Source organism: Calliphora vicina, chromosome 4 (assembly GCF_958450345.1).
Source record: "Calliphora vicina chromosome 4, idCalVici1.1, whole genome shotgun sequence".
Lineage (NCBI taxonomy): Eukaryota > Metazoa > Arthropoda > Insecta > Diptera > Calliphoridae > Calliphora > Calliphora vicina.
In genome coordinates, this window is record NC_088783.1 from 46,791,541 (window position 1) to 46,814,895 (window position 23,355).

Consider the following 23,355-nt stretch of genomic DNA (forward strand, 5'->3'; position numbering starts at 1 on the left):
GGTTCACTTGACATGGAATACACAAACTAAAATCTTGTTATTACTAAATTATTTCAAAGTAATGCAGAACGTATGTAGTAGTCATTACAAAGTAGCTGTATTTGGCGATAATATAACTAATTGTAGGGGGAAATTATGGCCAGTAGCAATTTCCTGCAAATACTTAATATAAATGATACAATGCATTAAAAATTTGCATTTTTATTAGTTTATATATTTCATTACTTTACGCAGAACTCTTTTTCTTCAGTTTTAATTTCAGTATTAAATTTCTTCTTAGTACTACAACTACGTAATTTTTAATTTCCTGCTTTTAAACTACAGTTTTATCTTTGTATTTCTCTTAATTCTACAAGACTAAACAAACTCACCCATTAAAACACACATTTAATTTGCTTGCTTAAACTAATTTAAACAGAAGAAAATGAGAATAACATTTTCAAAATTTTTTTATTTACATTCCCCAACATTTAATTTCAGTTAATTTGCATAATCAGTGCAGAATTCATTAAATACTTGTCACTCATTCAAGCTTCTTAAAGAAATTTTAACCATAAAAAGGCACACTCAGCTAAAAAACTTACAAGGGAAGATCATCATCAGTCAGACATGATCATTTGATGTGATCACCAAAAACAGACAAAGCAAAAATTTGAATAATTTTTACATTTGCTTAAAAAAATAACCGACTATTTTAAACTAAACTCTCCATCCATGATGTATTTACACCTGCAGTGAGAATTACAATTCCATTTAATCAAAAAAAAAAGAAAAAAAAAACTACTACGGAACAAACAATTATAAAATAACTCAAGCGTGACAACGTTTTAAAACAGAAATTCTGTGTTTTATACCACAACTACTACTACTTTTCCTATTGAGACTAATTTGGCTTGAATGTGAATTTCAAAAGCGTAAATTTTTAACAATAACTTAAGTAGTAGACTGCTGTTTTTTTGGTTTTTAGAAAAGCCTAAAGGGACAGTCCACCACCAACTAAGATAAAAAAGTAGTTTAAATGTAAATTTTTTAAACCTAAAATGAACTAGAAAATGTAATTGTCATTCATCAACTGTGTGCAAAGGTTGTGACGTATTGTTGTGGAAATTGTTTAAACGAAAATTTATTATTTTTTTTTTAATTTTCATTAAATACCTACAAAAAATGTTGCAACTGTAATGTTTTTGGTTTAAAACATGAGGTGGTTGTTTGAATGGTGTTTATGTAAAGGGTGGTGCAACAACAAGTTTCTTTTTCTTGTTGAATTCAATTGCACAAAATACCAATACATTTTAAAAGACTTTTTCCCAGGGAATTCGACGACAGCAGACCTGTTTCAGTAACAACAAGCTAAGGTCTTTCAAGTTCACATATTAAAATTTCAGACCACATGGCTCTCTAGCGATCACCTTTGGCAGAAATGGCATTTACATAATTCTCGATTGAGTTGCACACTCTGAAAGGTCAAATCACAGCTACGATGTAGTAAGTTGGATTCCCCAAGACATCTAATACTTCTATTTCCGAGCTCAGTGTACAAATTATTGATCGTTTGATGGGCTGTCTAACATGGAGCGCCTTCCAGATAGACCAAAGATCGTTGTTAATTGGATATTAGCTCCGGTATACCAAATATTGTCAATTCAGCGACAGCTGTATCATCAGGAGAATTCCCAAGCAAATAAAATACGACGACAGAAGACCTGTAACAATGAAAACAATAAATGATCGTGATCTGATCTTCAATTTCAGATCACATGGATCTCTAGCGATCACCGTTGCCAGAAATGGCATTTAGATAATTCTGGATTGAGTTGCACACTCTAAAAGGTCAAATCGCAGCTGCGATGGGATAAGTTGGATTCGACAAGACATCTGAAAACAACAAAAGATCGTGGTCTGATCTTCAATTTCACCCTACATAGCTCTGTCGCGATCTCCATTAACAGAAATAACGTTTAGATGATCGGGATCGAGTCGCACACTCTAAAAGATGAAATTGCAGCTACGATGTGATCAGTTGGCTTTGCAAAGACGTCTGATACCACTATTACCGAAGGTCAAATCGCAGCTGCGATGGGGTAAGTTGGATTCCACAAGTCATCTGAAAACAACAAAAGATCGTGGTCTGATCTTCAATTTCACCCCACATAGATGTGTCGCGATCTCCATTAACAGAAATAACGTTTAGATGATCGAGTCGCACACTCTAAAAGATGAAATTGGCTTTGCAAAGACGTCTGATACCACTATTAATGAACTTAGAGTAACATAATCGATAATTTGATAGGCTGTGCAACATGGGTCGCCATACCGGTAAAACCAAAGATTGTCGTTCAAACGATAATTGAATCTTCGCTCCGGAACCACCTGATTCTCACTCGGCCAAATATTATCACTTCAGAAAAAACTGTATCAACCCCATGAAGAACTTTCGACGAGAGCAGACCTTTTACAACAACAAAAGATCATCCAACTACATATTTTCAATTTCAGAGCACATGGCTCTGTCGCGATCACAGTTGATGTAAATGTCGTTTTGATGATCTTGCTATGAGTCATGCACTCTAAGTCACAGCAGCCGCGATCTCGTCAGAATTTTCAATATTTTCCAACGTCGTTCAGCTGTAAAGTATAAATATTTCATTCTCCTAGTTATGAGACAGACTGCGACTCAAAATATTGAATGAGAAAAGGATGTTAGTTTTAAAATACCGCTTGATTCATTAATAAACTTCTGTTTGGAGCACCCTGTCCAACAGACTTTGTATTTACGATCAGATGATATTTTTTGTTTATTTAGTTTTTAGTTTATGTTGTAGATTTTAATCTCTTGTTAAATTTTAAACAATGTTTTAATAAATGTTCAACAGCAATTTAGACAATTTAATGTCCTGAAAAGGTAAAATTGTATAAAAAAAAACCCAACAGATTTTTGGTGGTAGTAAATAAATTTTAGGGTGATAAACGGAAATTAAAAGTGAATTTAAAATTTAAGTTTTTCTTACAAGAAAATGCTTTATTTGTCAATACCTAGACAGCCGCTACTTGCAGCAATAAAAATTCTATTCTACCCACTAAAATGAATAATACCAAATGAATTTTACCCAAATACTTGCCTACTTTTTACAACTCTTCTAATTGAAACATTTTAAGATCATGCTACTCTACTTTAACTCTCATTTCTTAATGATCCTTTACTGAAAATGAAAAAAATAAAAACGAAAAACGTCCAGTCATTATTACAATCTCTGAAGTTGCTTTTACATTTATCAAATATTAATATTTCTTAAACGATCTCTATGACTTAAAAGAACTTGAAAATCACATTCACATTTTTGTATTCCACAAAGATTTTTTTTTGCAATACATTCTAAACAATTTCATTGTTAATAGTCCAAGTCAGCATACAAACAAACAAGACAAAGAAATATTCATTCATCATTGAGCGGCTGTCAAACGTGAAAAGAGCCAAAACTAAACATTGACTGACTATGGATATATGAATGTAAACAGCCAGCCATATGCTTCAAAATACTAACCGTCATACATACCAAAAGCTAGAGCTAACTGCTATTTAAGCAGTAGCTCTAAAAGATTATTTAACGCTAACTCCCTCCAGACGGTGTTGATCAAAGCTAAAGCTACTTCTTTTTTTTTATTCCGCCACAAACAATGCTGCCAAAGATCAAGAAGATGTTGTAAAAGAATGATGAAGAATATAAAATAAAGCTGCTGTGAGTGAACGCACAGACGCCCTAATGATTTTCAATATTAGTTACACAAAATGATCTTTTAAAGAAAGAGGCAACCAACAACCAACAACAGACAAACTATTAAATGGTCAGCAAAAAAATTGTCGGCTAGCTTGGAGTCTCTTCTCCAACACCAACAGAAGCAGTAGGAGTCACAGAAAACACTTAACTATGATTACGCAGCAAAATGCTTCTTAAATAATTATGTTTATTAAATGGAATAAATGAAATGTTACTTAGGGTATGAACATCTTGGCGATGATCATCAAGTTGGCAAGATACATATACAAACGTATTCATATGTAGATTCCAAAAAAAAATACGTGTTCATTATGATCATTCAATTAAAATTTAAATCGAAATATTGTTTTGAAAACCCAGCAAAAAAACTTTGTTTATAAATGGGTCTGTTTTAAAATCGGATGCTTTGGCACTGTTCTTACGTTTTTGCAGTGGTATTGTCGCACAGTGGGGTCACACGCAAAGAAAGTGTTAATAAATCTGAATATTTAATTAAATATTTAAATTTTAATTTTTCAGAAATCGAATATTTTATTATTAGTGTTTTTTAGCATCAGTTAACAATAACAGAATTCACTGATATTTTTTGTATAGATAAACAAGTGTATTGTGCATAGTTTATTTTTCATTCATTTTTCGGGTTAATATAACCCGAAAAATTAATTTTGAATTGTGTCACTTTTGAACTGGGTGTGCGATATGACGTATCTTTTGAAAATTATAGTGTAAACAATAAAGTTATTTTTTACTTTGAAATTGTCGAATATTGTGCCAACAAAGCGTCATATGCTGGAAGTTTTGCTTTACTTCTTTAATTTGTAAAAAAGTGCTGCTGAAACACACCGACTGCTTACCGAAGCTTATAGTGAATCGGTATCAATGTGCGAGAGATGGTTCGTGTGGTTCAGAAGCTGCGAATTTGGCACTGAAAACTAAAAAAAAACTTTCTTTAGGAACATATAACAATTTTATGTTTTTCTGTAAGCTATCATTCCGGAGCAGATCTTGATATAAAAAAACATCTTCTATTTTTCGTATATGTCGCCCCTACGCCCTTCAGAATTTGACCTATTTTTTATCAAATGTTCTAAAATCTTTAAGATGGGATCACAAAACAGAAAGCAGCTTTTGAAACCCTGATGTGATCCCTAATTATCCCCAAAGTATTTTGCAGCTCCAAGGGAATGTGGATCCTATAAGCAAAATTATAAAAAATATTTGGGATATTCACTCCAATTTGTTATTTAGCATGACAAATGACAAAAAACGTTGAAGATTTCATTGAGTTTTGTTAATAAATAAAGATTTTATTATATATTACATATTTATTGAGTTTCTAAAACTAAAATTTTTATCAAAATTGTAATAGGATTGCAAATGTTAGGAACAATTTGATCCAAATTTATTCCGAACTAATTTTTTTTTTTACATAAGTTAATTTTTATACCCCTCTCACGAAGGTCAACTAACTAAGCCTAACTAACTAACTTACATACACGATTCATACATCAGTATCTCCGGAATTCTTCCGACTCAGTTGCTATTAAAAATCTAGAAAATCGGTCCACAAATGGCTGAGATATAAAGAGAAATCCAGGACAACTTCGATTTTATAGCTATTTTTGACCTATATCTGGATTACTAAGTCATTAATATAGACAATATCGATATCTAATGATAGATATTCAAAGAACTTTTGCAACGACCTATATAAGGCTATAATAGTAAGTTGGACCTGGAATTTTTTTAACCAAAAAATTAAAAAACCAAAAAAAATTTTAAAATTTAAAAAAAAAAATATTTAAAAATTAAAAAATTTAAAAAAACAATTCGAAATTTTTTTTTCAAAAAATTAAAAACACAACTTTAGAAAAAAAAATTTTGTTTAAAAAATATTTAAAATTTCGCCTCACTTGTCTTATAGCACAGACCATGCCCCGTCCGATCGATGTAGAACACTCTCTCTTGGGTACGCCTTACTTTGGCGTAGAATATCCATTTTTACACTTTTCAAAAACCATTTATCACCTTTGGATTCTTAAACTAATCACTGGGTTATTTCCAACACATCAATAATCTTTAAAAGTGGGTGAAATGTTTTCTCAAACGATCCTACAAAAAACCTCTCATATTCATTAAAAAAATTTAAGGGCGTTTTAAAACATAATTGCGAAAAAAATTGGAATCTCTCTAAGAAAAAAAAACTGCCGTAAACCCACCAATAATCATTTTCTTTCCTTCAGTTAAATATTTGCTTACAAAATGAACGACGAACTGATGGAGTGAACAAATACATGACTGACTTTCAGTTTGAAAAACTGAATTTTTAATGAAGTTTAGCACGATTACAACTACAGCAACAATTTTTGCAAAATTAAATATCATGTAACAACATGTACAACAGCAGCAATTTCAAGTTCATCCTCCATTTTTGCTGAAATTTTGCTTTGAGGATTTAAGTATTTGTTGAAGATTTAGTCGTTTTGTTCTCTATATGGAGTTACGTTTTTGTGGTATAATGAGATAAACGGCAAAAATTAGCGTATTTTAGTCAATTTGCATGACTTAAATTAGTTTTTGTTATTTTTTATTTGATGCTGCAGTTTTCGTTGGATGTATTATTTGTTTGTATGTAGTTATTTATTGTGGCAAGTTGTGTTGTATATGCAGTTGCTGAAAGACGAGATGAAGTAAAATGCTACTGTTTGATTTTAAAACGGCATCTTATAATCCAATCACGATATAAACTTAAGGCTGTTTGTTACGTTTCTGCTTTTTTCGTACTAATTGGCAAATTATCGTTATTGGAGGAGAGATTGAGGTGACCAGATGTATAAACAGCTGTATTTTAGACATTGGCGAATATTAATATTCCACAAAGACAACACTCGGCCACATGTTTCAAAACCAGTTAATAAGTATTTAAAATGTAGCTGTTAGGAAGTTTCACCTCCCCCTATTTATTTCGAACGCTCTCTCAGTGATACACTTCACTTCGGAACAGGGTATCGGAAATTAGCTTGATTTGTTCTTGGCATTAACGCAATGGCTAATACTTTGAATAAATTTATATTTAATGTACAAATGTATCAAAAAAACAAGTAAGAAAGTATGATCGGTCAAGCCCGACCATATAATACCCTACACTAAGTAAAAGAGCAAAAACATTTTTCTTTTAAAATTTCAATAATTTATATTTTTGAGTGATTTTCGGTAGTGGGCCTTATATGGGGGCTATGACCAATTATGGACCGATTACCACGAAATTAGGTCGTGTGATTTGTGTCTATATGAAAGTTTACTATGTTGAATTTTTAGAGTATACCAAAATTTTTAAGTGATTTATGCACGTTAAAGTCATTTTCGGAAGCGGGTCTATATGGGAGCTATGACTAATTATGGACCGATCGTAACAAAATTTGGTGACATTAATTTTGTGTATATAAAACTTATTTGGAGCGGAACTTGTGGAGACACATATATAAATTAAACATTTATGACCGATAAAGTCCAATTTCGGGAGAACATTTGTATGGGGGCTAGGTGAAATAATTTACCGATTTCAGCCAGTTTCAAAAGGCTTGGTACTTGAGCCAAAAAAATAATATGTACCAAATTTTATCGAAATATCTTCAAAATTGCGAACAGCCAGCCAGACGACCAGACAGACGGACATCGTTTAATCGACTCAGAAAGTGATTCTAAGTCGATCGGTATACTTTAAGGTGGGTGTTAGACTAATATTTTTGGGCGTTACAAACTTCTGCACAAACGCATTATACCCTCCCCACTATGGTGTGTAGGGTATAAAAAAAGGATGACAATTTGAAAAAATCCCGCATTTTTAAGTCATACCCCAATAAATATAAAATTTCTTGACTTTCGGATAAGAACGGAATGTTTGGTAACTTTTTTTTAATTTTGAAGATCCGAGTTGAGCAATTTTGGGGAACCCCTACTAGTCCAATTCTAACTACGAACCCATGTAAACTCAAATCAACTCAAAATCACGTCAGCATTGACTAAGTGAAATTTCACGAGCTACTGAAATATTTCCAAAATAAAATGTTTCTAAACCACTGAGCGTTCGGCTAATCCAGCTTTAGGGTTCTTAACTAAATTAAGTTTTAGACTATTGACGATCAGAAAGAGTGATCGCCACTCATATTAAGCTCCTGGCGGCTATGATTGGCCTGCAAACAACACGAACGTCAAGGAAGTTGATAAAAATTATCATATAAGAAACAAACAAGTAAGAGAGCTATATTCGGCTGTGCCGAATCTTATATACCCTTTACCAAATTGTACTTCAAACTAAAAATTTTAAATAATTTTAGGTAAACAAAATTAATTTTTTTTCCAAAGTTGTTTTGTTAATTTTTTGGAAAATTTTTTTTTTTAAATTTTTTAAATTTAATTTTTTTTGAATTTAAATTTTTTTTATTTTTTAATTTTTTTTAAATATTTATACGTCGTTGCAAAGGTCTTTGAAATATCTATCATTAGTTATCCATATTGTCTATATTAATGACTTAGTAATCCATTTATAGGTCAAAAATCGAGTTTGTCCTGGTATTTTCCTTATATCTCAGCCATTTGAGGACCGATTTTCTCGATTTTAAATATCAACAGAGCCGGAAGAATTCCGGAGATATTGATGCATGAATCGAGTATGTAAGTTGTTTGGGGCTTCGGAAAGTTGATTTCAAAGACAGACAAACAGAAGGACAGATGGACATGGCTTAATCGACTCCGCTATATATAAGGATCCAGAATATATACACTTTATAGGGTTGGAAAATTATATTGTGGAAATTACAAAAGGAATGGCAAACTTATACATATGGGGGATTTCATGTCAAGTGAACCAACTTTTGAAATCGATGTCTTCCGATCGGGATGAAATTTGCACCAAGGTTAGCTCTATTGGATAGTAACTCAGACACAATTTTTCAACAACATCGGTCGAGAACTCTCTGAGTTATAGGGGGTAAAATTTTGACAATTTGGTCAAACAGGGGTTTTTTCTTATCCATGTAACTTATTACCTATTGTTCTTAGCAAAATGTGTTCCAAATAGTATAGATAGCTATTTCTTCGATCTTTCGAAAAAAAATATTTAAAAAAAAAAATAAAAAATTTTTAATATTTTTTTCCGAAATCAAAAACTTTTTTGACTTTTTTTTAAAATACGCTATTTTTTTTTATTTTTTTTTTTCTTAAAATAAAGTTTAGATATTTTCCTTGAACACCTACTTGGTCGCTTAGTGGGATGCGAGTGGGATATCTATCAAAATAAATATTTTGTAACTCAAAACATAAAATTTTTGACTTTTTTTGCAAAATCAAAAACTTTGTTGACTTTTTTTTTTTTTTTTCAAAATGGACCCTTTTTTAATCTTTTTTTTAGGTCAAACAAAAGCTTAGATATTATCCTTGAAGACCCTTTTGGTCGCTTAGTGGGATGCGAGTGGGATATCTATCAAAATAAATATTTTTTAACTCAAGACTTACAATTTTTGACTTTTTTTTTTGCAAATACGATTTTTTTTCCAAATGGGCCCTTTTTTTAAAATTTTTTTTGTAGTCAAAAGAAAGCTTAGGTCCATTCCTTTAAGATATTTTTAGTCCCTTAGTGGGATGCGAGTAGGATATCTATCAAAATAAATATTTTGTAACGCAAGACATACAATTTTTTAATTTTTTTTTATATATATGGGGGATTTCATGTCAAGTGAACCAACTTTTGAAATCGATGTCTTCCGATCGGGATGAAATTTGCACCAAGGTTAGCTCTATTGGATAGTAACTCAGACACAATTTTTCAACAACATCGGTCGAGAACTCTCTGAGTTATAGGGGGTAAAATTTTGACAATTTGGTCAAACAGGGGTTTTTTCTTATCCATGTAACTTATTACCTATTGTTCTTAGCAAAATGTGTTCCAAATAGTATAGATAGCTATTTCTTCGATCTTTCCAAAAAAAATATTTAAAAAAAAAAATAAAAAATTTTTAATATTTTTTTTCCGAAATCAAAAACTTTTTTGACTTTTTTTTAAAATACGCTATTTTTTTTTATTTTTTTTTTTTCTTAAAATAAAGTTTAGATATTTTCCTTGAACACCTACTTGGTCGCTTAGTGGGATGCGAGTGGGATATCTATCAAAATAAATATTTTGTAACTCAAAACATAAAATTTTTGACTTTTTTTGCAAAATCAAAAACTTTGTTGACTTTTTTTTTTCAAAATGGACCCTTTTTTAATCTTTTTTTTTAGGTCAAACAAAAGCTTAGATATTATCCTTGAAGACCCTTTTGGTCGCTTAGTGGGATGCGAGTGGGATATCTATCAAAATAAATATTTTTTAACTCAAGACTTACAATTTTTGACTTTTTTTTTTGCAAATACGATTTTTTTTCCAAATGGGCCCTTTTTTTAAAATTTTTTTTGTAGTCAAAAGAAAGCTTAGGTCCATTCCTTTAAGATATTTTTAGTCCCTTAGTGGGATGCGAGTAGGATATCTATCAAAATAAATATTTTGTAACGCAAGACATACAATTTTTTAATTTTTTTTTGCAAAATCAAAATTTTTTTCCAATATGGGCCCTTTTTTAATTTTTTTTTTTGCTCAAAAGAAAGCCTAGGTCCATTCCTTTAAGATATTTTTAGTCCCTTAGTGGGATGCGAGTGGGATATCTATCAAAATAAATGTTTTAACACAAAAATTGTAAGTCTTGAGTTACAAAACATTTATTTTGATATATATCCCACTCGCATCCCACTAAGCGATCAAAACCATCTTAAAGGAATAGGCCTAAGCTTTCTTTATAGCAAAAAAAAAAAATACAAAAAGGGCCCATTTTAAAAAAAAGTCAAAAAAGTTTTTGATTTCGCCAAAAAATCAAAAATTGTATATCTTGAGTTACAAAATATTTATTTTGATAGATATCCCACTCGTATCCCACTAAGGGACCTAAAATATCTTAAAGGAATGGACCTAAGCTTTCTTTTGACTAAAAAAAATTTTTAAAAAAGGGCCCATTTTGAAAAAAAAATTCGAATTTGCCAAAAAAAAGTCAATAATTGAATGTCTTGAGTTACAACATTTTTATTTTAATAGATATCCTACTCACATCTTCCTAAGTGACAAAATAGGTCTTAAAGGAAAAGACCTAAGCTTTCTTTTGAGCAAAAAAAATTTTTAAAAAAAAGTCCCATATTGGAAAAAAATTTCGATTTTGCAAAAAAAAATTAAAAAATTGTATGTCTTGCGTTACAAAATATTTATTTTGATAGATATCCCACTCGCATCCCACTAAGGGACTAAAAATATCTTAAAGGAATGGACCTAGGCTTTCTTTTGAGCAAAAAAAAAAAATTAAAAAAGGGCCCATATTGGAAAAAAATTTTGATTTTGCAAAAAAAAATTAAAAAATTGTATGTCTTGCGTTACAAAATATTTATTTTGATAGATATCCTACTCGCATCCCACTAAGGGACTAAAAATATCTTAAAGGAATGGACCTAAGCTTTCTTTTGACTACAAAAAAAATTTTAAAAAAAGGGCCCATTTGGAAAAAAAATCGTATTTGCAAAAAAAAAAGTCAAAAATTGTAAGTCTTGAGTTAAAAAATATTTATTTTGATAGATATCCCACTCGCATCCCACTAAGCGACCAAAAGGGTCTTTAAGGATAATATCTAAGCTTTTGTTTGACCTAAAAAAAAAGATTAAAAAAGGGTCCATTTTGAAAAAAAAAAGTCAACAAAGTTTTTGATTTTGCAAAAAAAGTCAAAAATTTTATGTTTTGAGTTACAAAATATTTATTTTGATAGATATCCCACTCGCATCCCACTAAGCGACCAAGTAGGTGTTCAAGGAAAATATCTAAACTTTATTTTAAGAAAAAAAAAAAACTAAAAAAAATAGCGTATTTTAAAAAAAAGTCAAAAAAGTTTTTGATTTCGGAAAAAAAATATTAAAAATTTTTTATTTTTTTTTTTAAATATTTTTTTTCGAAAGATCGAAGAAATAGCTATCTATACTATTTGGAACACATTTTGCTAAGAACAATAGGTAATAAGTTACATGGATAAGAAAAAACCCCTGTTTGACCAAATTGTCAAAATTTTACCCCCTATAACTCAGAGAGTTCTCGACCGATGTTGTTGAAAAATTGTGTCTGAGTTACTATCCAATAGAGCTAACCTTGGTGCAAATTTCATCCCGATCGGAAGACATCGATTTCAAAAGTTGGTTCACTTGACATGAAATCCCCCATATATATACCCTTCTCACGAAGCACAGTGGTTTAGAAACTTTTTTTTTGGAAATAATTCGGTATCTTGGGAACAATTGGAGATTATTACGAAATTTCACATGGTATGAGCTGTGGTGTTTCTGAGTCGATTTACGTTTGTTCAGCTTCTTTGGGCAATGGGGGCCAGTGCGTATCCCCTCAAAGTTGGTATCGTCCGGTCTCAAATTTATTAAAAAAATCTCCAAAAATTCATTTATGACCCGAATGAGCTGAAATTTTGAATGTAAATAGTCCTTGAGAAGATCTACAAAAACTACGCTTACAAGTGTAGGTTATTTCCATTAGTTGAAGAGATATTCAGGTTTATTTATTTATTTTTTTAATTTTGCTCGATCTTTTTACCGAAATTTTTCTTTTAAAATTGGCCAAGTTATGTCCGCTTAAGTTAGCCAAATTTTTCTTTATACGCTTTTGCATTAAGTTATCTTTCCGGATAATATAAAATTTGTATACAGTCCCAAAGAAATATTTTTTCTACAAAAGAAAAAATATATGGGCTTTTTTGGGAAAATCCGTAAAAAATACGGCTCTTTTTACAAGTTCCAAATTTGGATGCGTATAACTTTTTATAGGGAAGATATAACTGTTAGCAAGTTATTTTTATTTTATTTAAAATTTGATCGGCAATATAGCTGATATTTTAAAAATAAATTTCGACCCTCCGTAGGCCCGCCATATCTAAAAAACCATAAAAAGATCGAGCAAAATTAAAAAAAAATAAATAAATAAACCTGAATATCTATTCAACTAATAGAGATAATCTACACGTGTAAGCGTATTTTTTGTAGATCTTCTCAAGGACAATTTACATTCAAAATTTCAGCTCATTCGCATCAAAAATGGATTTTTGGCGATTTTTTTTAAAAAATTTGTGACCCGAGGTGACCAACTTTGATTGGTTACGTACTTGCCCCCATTAGCGCTAGGAAGCTGAACAAACGTAAATCAACTCGAAAACACCTCAGCTCAAACCATGTGAAATTTCGTAACAATATCTCGAATAGTTCCCAAGATACCGAATTATTTCCAAAAAGAAAAGTTCTTAAACCACTGTGCGAAGGTGAAGGGTATAAAAACACAATCAATAGCTAGTAAATTTACAGAAGATAAAGAAAAAACTTAACATGTTGTTATATAATATTTTTATGGCGACCACTGATCTAAAATACAGATCACAGATCAAAATATTTTCAATTTTAAGAAGTCACTCTGGTCACTCTACACAATTAGAATTTAGTCTACATGGCGAAAATCATTTCTTGTGCTCGCTTTCCTGAAACAAAGTAAACGAGCAGCTCTGTTATTGGCCAATAAAACAACCTCCCAACATAAACGAAAACGTTTTCAAGCTATTTACGGCAATTGATTTACGTTTTCTGGTACCACAGAGCCAGCCAAGGCAGTTATTTTCAAAAAATCTGAATTAATGAGGCACTCACGCCCTGTGGTAATAAAATGCAGCCACATAGGAATTAGTTTAATAAAGTGCCAGAATCTAGAAAAGCAGTTTTAGAAAACTGCATAGAAAAATTAACCCAATTAAGCAACAAACTAACACAAAACAAATCTTCAAAGAAGAGTTAAAATCTTATTATGGAAAAACCAAACTCTCCTCTACATACATCAAATAAATGACCAGGCAATTATTTCGACAAAAGAACACTAAAACAAAACTACTTTTAATAACAGACTTAAAATATTGATTAGAAAAAAATTAGAGAAACATTCAAACAAAAAAAAAAAAGATCTTACAAGCCGCGGTATAAATATTTTAAACACCGCAAAGATTTCCGGTTGAATCTTAAACATACTACAATACAAACAAAACAGCATGGCGCCTTGGATGTTGGATTTCTGTAACAGAAACGATTTTGTAGACAAACATTTAATTTTGGGTGTAAAAAGAAATTAGGGCGTAAAAGTGAAAGATTAGTAACAAAACTAAAAATTATATGAAATTAATCTCTGGGTAAAAAAGTGGCTGTTTGTATTTGATATTTAAGATTTGATCCTTAACAATTTCATGCTTGAATATTTAAACAAATTATATTTATATAGTACATAAGTCTATAATTAAATTCCCAGTCAGGTCATCAAATTCAAATATTTGTTTATTTAAAAAAAAAAAAACGTTTACTAGCATTACGTTTTAAAGACATAACTAAACAATCATCTTTGTTAAACGGAAGCTGGTAATTTTTGTTAAATAATTTCTACCCATCAAAATATTCATTATGACATGCTGTCGTTACTGACTCAACCTCTGATCGTTCGTTTGTTCCCTGCCTCTACATTTACTGCGAGTTTAAGTTTTGGTTTTAATTTAGTTGCTTGGTTTAACCAAGCAAATAACGACCCAACTAATAATCATAAATTGTTAATGTCAATTTTTTTTCCTTCGCTATAGTGCGTAATGTCTTTGGTAAGTAGTTTTATTTTAATGTCTATTACAAGTTTTATATAAACAAAAAAAATTCAGTAAAATTACGCAGTTACGCATTTAAAACACGCAATAACTCTTTAGTTGACATTAACAACACATTTGCAACTTCATTGCATGTCATTATAGTCAAAAAAGCTAGTTGGTTTTATAAGGAATAGTAGGGGTGATTTTAATAGGCAACAACAAAGTGCTTGGTCCCCTTCATAAAAGTTAGGAAACTATGAAAGAATAATATTTAAGCATCTCAAGAAATTAGGATATATAGTAGGGAATTCAAATTATTCCAGTTTTCTCTTGTTCGAATAAAACGAATAATTCGAATAAGAGATTTTAACTTGTTCGAATAATTCGATCACAAGTTTTAAATTAATCGAATTATTCGAATAATTAAAATTTTTTTAAAAAAGTAAAGAATGAAGTTTTGATGTCGGTTTTTTAATATTTTATTGTTAAAGAAAAACAAAAAATAAAGTTAAAGTTAACAATTCAAGTGTTGATAATGTTAAAAAACTTTCGAAAACAAAGTCCATCATTAAATTTTCAACAGAAATATTCTGATCAGATTAACTCCCGAACAATCTACAAAACAATTGACTAGAAAAACCTTCAGTTTCCGTTTTGGAGCTGTACTTTAAAAATTTGAGCTAGTTGAACATGATCCTGAATTCAGATATAATATAAACGTATTAAGATAATTTTTATGTAGTTCATTAATTCGGGTTTTAAATTGAGTAACTAATTCTTTAGTAAATTAATTACATATTCACTATTTCTAAATTATTTATAACAAATTGTATCATACATCAAGCTCTATCAACGTTGCCGAATCTTTGTTTAATAAAGTGGTCTTGGGGAATTACACAATAAAGGGAATCTGTCCAAAGTTTGATATCATTGTCAGTGAATTTGAAGTCAGGCAGCGCATGATTGATGCATTTACAAATACGCAAAAAGTTTATTACCATGTTAGACAAAGATGTTCAACGATGTTCAAAATCATGTATAAGACGAACTCCATGCTTTTTTTTGCAACAAAACGTTAGTTTGCAATATTTGTGTTTATCATTCGATTTATTAAATATTTTGCAATATTTACGAACGCGATTAATAACATCACTTTTATATTTGAAGATCATGGCATTCATCTATTTCAAAGTAATCATATAAATGTCATCCTCAATATCACTTTCGACTACCTTTTCAAATTCACATTGAACTCCACATTAATCTAAGTTAATATTTTGATTATTAATTGCGATTCTTCTAATATTTCGCCAGCTAAATAACAAATATTTTATTCCGTACCTTTTATTTTCATTGGTTCAAGTTCTAATTTAAAAATTTTGAAAGATTAGTTTTTAGAATTGTAACTTCTTGCAGTATTATTTATATATTTATAGAAGGAGCTATCGCAACACTCATCTACAGTGATCGAAAGTCCCTTTGTCTTTAGTTATTTGTCTAATTTCAGAAACAATACAATTTTTGTGAGTCATTATTACTTATTTAAATTTGAAATTATGAAACATTTTAAGCAATTTAATAAATTTAAATATATTTGAACATTTATTAGTTTTATTCGATTATTTTAGATAAAATTGTTCGAATTATTCGTTATTCGAAAATGGCCATTTTTAAATTGTTCGAGTAATTATTCGTAAGAAATTATAGCCACCATAGGTCGAACGCGATCGACAATTCGAAAGTATACAACAAGAAATTTATCAGATGTGAAACAAATTGGAGATTGTGCCTCAAACTCAGAATATTGGACATATTCCTAGAGAGAGGGATCTGATACAAAACAATTTTCGTGACTGAACTGTTATTTTAACAAGGTCTTGTGTTTAGAGATTGTAAATTGATGTAGATACTTCTTGAGAGTTCTCAAATGTAATCTTAATGAACTTGTAACTTTGATATTGGTCCTAGATAACTTTCAAAGTCAGATATAGAAACTAACTAACTTTAAGATATCTCGGTTGAACATATTCTAACTAATGTATGAAAATTCTAAACAAAGTCCAACTGATGCGGAAATTAGTATCCCGTCAGGAATCTCGTCAGAAAAGACAAAGATGGAACAGATCCGAATGTAAGCTTATGAGAACACAGCTCAGCTTAATCTACAAATACTGAAAATCCTTCTAGACTTCTAGCTAAAAGCGAAACCACAGATGATCCAAATCAAAAGACAACAGAGCAGTGAAAGACTAATTATATTGAATACCAAACTGCAAACTGAGGCACAGAGTAACTTCACGAAGATACAATCAGTGCTTAAGGACAAAATAGCTTATAAAACCATCTGCTAGGAAAAGAGAGTAATCTACGGAAGTGCAGAGTACTGTAGATATATCAAAAAGAAAAAGGGTAATTAAGAATAAAACTAAGTACCTCTCGGAATGACAGACAATATGTAGAAGGAACTGTAGTAAAAACGTGCAACATATTCAAAAAATTAATCAAGGGTATTAAGTTATTTTAATGAGGTTTTTAAATATCTCAATGAATTCGCCATGTTGATGGCACCATTCAGAAGGATACTGAGTCTAATTGGGATGAGAAAAAAAATTTGCTTGTATCCATACATCCCGAAATTGAGGAGAAAGTGAAAATGGTGAGATTAATGGATGTTACTCCTAAACAGACTTTCGGTTAGGCATCTAGATAACTCTTACATGAAATTCAGAAAAAGAAGTTTTTATATTCATAGAGAAACCAAATTTGTTGCTAATCGAATTATTCTGCCTTAGTAACCGAATTTTACAGTTGTGGCAACAAAAATTTAAAAGGGGTAACAAAAGTTTGGTTGCTTTAACCGAAATTCTTCTATGTTAACTGACTTTCTGTTGATAGAACTGAAAAATTCTATGTGTGCAACCGAATCATACGATTGGCAACAAATTCGGTTGCTATCACAAATCTGCTTTCTCTGTGTATAATATTTGAATTAGAGAATTAGTCCGTCCTATCTTTGAACTCATTGATCGGTAGCTATATATAGAATACGTCGGACATGTAAAATTCACTCAAATATATGTTAAGTAAACGATAAAAAGGGCATATTTTCGGATATGAAAATGTTTTTAGAAGAATATAAAATTGTTAACGAACGGGGAAAAGTAGCATGATATATAGGTGGATACTAAATTGTATCAAATAGCGAAATATATATGTCAATCAGCAGATGGATCACTTTCAGGGTTCTATATTACAACAAGCACATGCGCTAATATTCAATTTTCTGGAAATATTGACTGGAGAGAAATTAAACAGTGGATGTATTGCCGATATTTGTATCTTAAATTTAGGAAATTTTTTATCTAAAATGTAATGCGTTCTCGACATAAAACCTAGGAAATAAATTCACAATATTTTCAGAAGCTGGAAGCTACTTAGTAATATATTTTAGAATGGAGTATCCAACATTCGACTGAGGAATATCTGACACAAGAATATGTGAATGGATGTGATGCGATCTCAAATAAACTCTCTCATTTTTAGGGTGCTGCACTCTGCGGTGTCAAGGGAAATGTTCAAACCATCTTCACTTTGTTTCCAGTACCGAAAGACCCTTTCAGTGTCTTATTTTGTTTTGTGTGTCGAAGTATTTCCTGAACAAAACATAATGTCATCTGCGAAGTTGGTTCCACAGTATTCCACGTCATCAATGACAATAAAAAATAGTAAAGAGGACTTTTGTCCAGCCTTAACTTACACCAGATTATAAAGGTATCTTGGGAGAAAACGGGGTGCCAATCCTAACGCCGCACTCAAATCCTTTGTATTGTGCCTTGTTTAGTTACCATAACTTTTCGGGAAACCCTTTTCGATTTCTTTATGAAAGTCAATAAAGACAAAGTAAAATATATTCAGGAAATTGACACTACGACAGGAGGCTGCAGTGTCTACTTCTGCGAAGGCTGAAATTATGAAATTTCAAGCTGCGGAAACATGGTTGTTAATGATATAGGGTCTCATCATCATTTAAATGCAAATTTCCTCTCCAATTGTTAAAGATTATTCTCGTCGAAATCGCCTTTTTATGAAATTTTGATTACGGTTTCCCAATTAGGTTAGGACTGACAATTTTAAGTCAGCTCTAGAAATCAATTCAATCAGCCACATTTCATGCTATGGATGGCAGGAGATTTCGTACTTATACTCGTTAATTGAGTTATCGCAAGGAAGTTGAAAATGTTCAGCGAAAAGTTTATATCAGCAAAAAAGCTGTTCTGATTCTGCGTTGAGAAGTTTACCATCTTCGTTCTTTATAGAAACATTTTCATTATTTAACCATGATTAGAAGCGATAACATGTATTCGCCAATTTGGCATACCATTCTACTGGAATGGCATTAATCCATCGTATCTCGTCGTAACTATGCATCCATTTCAATGCCCTATTCAATATGTTCCCATTTGTATGAAGTTCGAGTTTATTCATTCTTAATGTTTGGTGCCAAATATATCGAGACCAGTTTCCACGTAGTAAATTTTTCATCCAATGTTTTCGAGATACATATGGGACAACAGTCTTTAGATTTAAATTTATCTTAAACGTGGGTTTTTGAGCTTTCAGATAAATGTGTTTGTATGCCTATGTGATATTTAGAAGTAGTTCCGCCAATCAAAATGTTGTTAAAAGCTTCAAATTTTGTTCATTCATATTTAGTCAATCCGAAATCCAAACAATCTTATGGAATTTTAATTTCTTTAATCCGTGATCTTGAATAAACAGTTCGTGATAATTATTAACTGTTTTGTCAAAAATCAACAAGTTTTAGAAATTATTATGGATTTAGGAAATGTTCCCGAGTCAAAATATTTAAGATTGATAACTTGAAATACACAATATCTATGAGAAATGACTTTGAAATTGGACCGGTATCTGATTTTATAACTATTTTTCCAAGAATAACGTAAGTGTAATTGTAGCGCTCTATGTGTTCGTTTCCATCTTACCTTAATTCCTTAAGTATTTTTATTTCGAATTCTATTTACAAAACAATATTACCATAATAAAGTCATTTTCCCTCACTACTTTATTCTAAATGTACATAAATACGCATTTTGAAAATGAATTATTTGCATTTAAAGTAGCAAAATACTACTATTTAATAAAGAAAAAGGGTTTGAAAAACGTTATGCGTGAGTGAGTTTGATTCAAAAACAAAAAAAATCAGCAGTAATAGATTATGAATAAAACAAAAATATGGCTAATGTGGTTTTAGGAATAATCATTTTTAAAAGTTAAGTAACATATACATAAATGACATGGTTAACATGTTTCTTATGTAACTACTTATATATAAATATTTATTATTTAACATTGGGAAAGGCTTTCCATTATTTTTTTGTATCATATTTCAGGTAATTGCAATTTTTTTAATTTACTGTGATAAGTAATTCTATTGACCATGAAGAAAGGGGAAGACAATGGGAAAAGCAACAAGCAGAAATGAGTTATGGGGAGGGGATTTCAGACAGCTGTAAGATAATGCCCCATCAATCTAAAATATTTGTTAAACCCTTACTTAGGATGCCAACTTCTACAGTACAGTACAAAATACACATATGTATTTGTATTAAACTTGTTGATCCATTGTAGTGAAACCGGTTGAAAATTGGAACGATAATAAACCATTTAGTACAAATGCCTCTCCATATATATAGATATAATATGTCATTAAAATTCTTAATTATTTGCTGTCACAGTGAATTCCAAATCTAAATGAATTGTTTAAATGACACATTTTCTTAAAACAAATTTCGCTACTGTATTCGCAGAAACAAAATTGTTTCTTATCTGCGAAAGCAAACTAAACAAAGTGCTTTACGTTGCAACTCATAACCTTGAAAAAAAAATATTATTCAATTAGCAATTCAGTTTCTTAATATCAATTTCAATTTGATATTCGTCTGTGTACATGCATTTTAAACATTTATTATTATTAACTTTTTGAGAATATTTACAATTTCATTTTGTCCGGCTAAAACGATTTTTCACATTTAAACTATCGATAAACAGACCGACCGCACACTTCATGTTCGATACAAGAACATCAATTGCTACTGGCTTTTGTTTTTTTGCTGTCTGTTGCTGCCTGCAGTTGTGGATCTGTTGCAACAGAGAGTGTTATCTCCAGCCAGGAGAATGACAATCTGTTGTTGTAATATATTCATCATTAATTTTTATCCATTTGTTTAGTTGTCCAATTTTCGTTTGTGCATCTTGGCATTTGGGTATTGTGGCACACAGCGGTTTTTGAAGGAATCCACAGTTGGAGTACAAGACGATGATGATGATCGTTTAGACTTGTATATACATATGTATGTATGGTTACCTCCCTCAGTAGCAGGAGTATTAGTTGTTGTAGTAGCAGTTGCAACAGAAGCAGCCACCACCATCACCACCACCAACAACAAAAATGTTTATCGTAATGAAAAATTATTGTTTACTGTGAAAATTATTAATGATTGTTCAAAATAAAACAAAATAATTTCAAAGTCAAAAAAAGCGAATACGTATTGTAGACACAGATGTGTGTTTAATTGATGATCAGAGACAATTTGGTGTTCTCGATTGGAGGGGATAAAAAAAAATATAATGAAAATGAACTGAAAGTAAAAAATACCTTAAAATTTTTATGAAATAAAAGTATTTGAAATTCCAGAACATAAATGCGACAAAATGCTTTGTCTGAATAAATTTTTGCTCTAAAGCTTTTTTTGTAGAAACTATTTTTTGACACTAAAGCTTTTCTAAGGAAAGTCTTTTGACAAACATTAAAGAAACATATTTGGAAAAAAGCTTTTTTAAACAAATATTTTTGGCACTAAAGTTTATCTATAAAATCACTTGGGAAAAAACGTTTCTATACAAGCTTTTTGTTGGAAATACTGTGGTGAATGCTCTATTATATAAACAATTTTGATACAAAATTTTCTACAGAGACACAATGCTTTGACATAATTGCTTTTCTATAGAAACATTTTTGATGCAAAAGTTTTTCTATAGAAACACTTTTGATATAAAAGCTTTTCTATAGAAAATTTTTTGACACAATTGCTTTTCTATAGAAACACTTTTGATACAAAAGCTTTTCTATAGAAACACTTTTCATACAAAAGCTTTTCTATAGAAACATTTTTGACACAAAAGCTTTTCTATAGAAACAATTTTGACACAAAAGCTTTTCTATAGAAATACTTATGATACAAAATCTTTTCTATAGAAACATTTTTGATATCAAAGCTTTTCTATAGAAACACTTTTGACACAAAAGCTTTTCTATAGAAACACTTTTAACACAAAAGCTTTTCTATAGAAACATTTTTGATACAAAAGCTTTTCTATAGAAACATTTTTGATACAACAGCTTTTCTATAGAAACATTTTTGATACAAAAGATTCCATATAGAAACACTTTTGACACAAAATCTTTTGCATAGAAACACTTTTGACAAAAACTGTTTTATGAAAGACTATTTTGACAAACACTGTTTTATGAAATACTATTTTGACAAAAGCTTTTATATAGAAATATTTTTGGGGCATAGTCTTTCCTACAGAAACACTATTTGGACAAAAGCTTTCCTAAACAAACCATTTTCGGACAATAGCTTTTATATAGAAACTCGTTTGAGACAAAAGCTTTTCAGTAAAAAACTTTTTGGACAAGAGCTTTTTCATACAATATATTTTTGGACCAAGAATTTCCTATGCAAACTCTTTTAGGACAAACGATTTTATATAGAAAAACTTTTGTGACCAAAACTGTTCTATACAAACATGTTTGAAAAAACCTTCACTCAACTGATTGCTAGAGAAGAGAAGCCCTTAATCAATAATAATCGAGCCACATTCCTTGTTAAATACCAATTTTAAAAAGACATAAAAAAGAGAGAACTGCAGCAAAAACCGCAAAGGAAGTTACAAAAAAAAAAACTTAAATAACAATAAAGCAAGTGTCAGTAGCCACAAAACAATCAGCAACTTAATGCCTTTACAAAGTTTATCTCTTTGTAAATTGTGTAAAAAGACATGATAAATGATTGTATTGTAAGAAATGCCGAATTGAACATCTAAAAAAAAAAATTGTAAAAATCTGAAGGAATTTTTTCGGCTTAAGCGTTTTCGAAATGCAATAAACAACGATTTAGAAGAGCTAAACTTGTTGAAAACGAATTTATAACACTCTATAGCAGCGGTAGGCATAAAGAGAGCATGGAACTTGATTTATAATATCATGTTATGAGCTTTCTTTCTCTGTTGTAATCTAAGCAGCTATTGATTGTTGTTTTTGTTCTATTTAATAATTTTTAACATGTTTAGTTTCTAGAGGCTATGACTGCCGATCACTGATGCATAACATTACCTTAATATTAAGAATTTTTCTGGTGGTATTTATCAGGCCTTCTTTGATAAACTAAACTGTAGATTCATCAATGTAACTTTTAGTTTCTAAGATTCAACTTCTACACTTCAAGAGTAAACGTAAATATTTGTTAAGGTGCCCTTTGTACAATGGGTTACAAGATATCAAAACAATTATCAAAGTCAATTCGCATCATACTCCTTCAAAGTAGTGATCTTAAATGATCATAAATACTGCAACATAGTTTCAAAATCAAAGCTCTTTTCAAATAAAAGCGTATGTCATAATGCAACAAAATTTAGCTACCTCTCGTTAAAACACCATGAGGAGTAGTAGTAGCTTGACAACGATGATGATCATCCACAACAAACAACTCATATGTAATAAATGATACTCGTAATGCACCACAATAAGAGAATACAGATGGAAG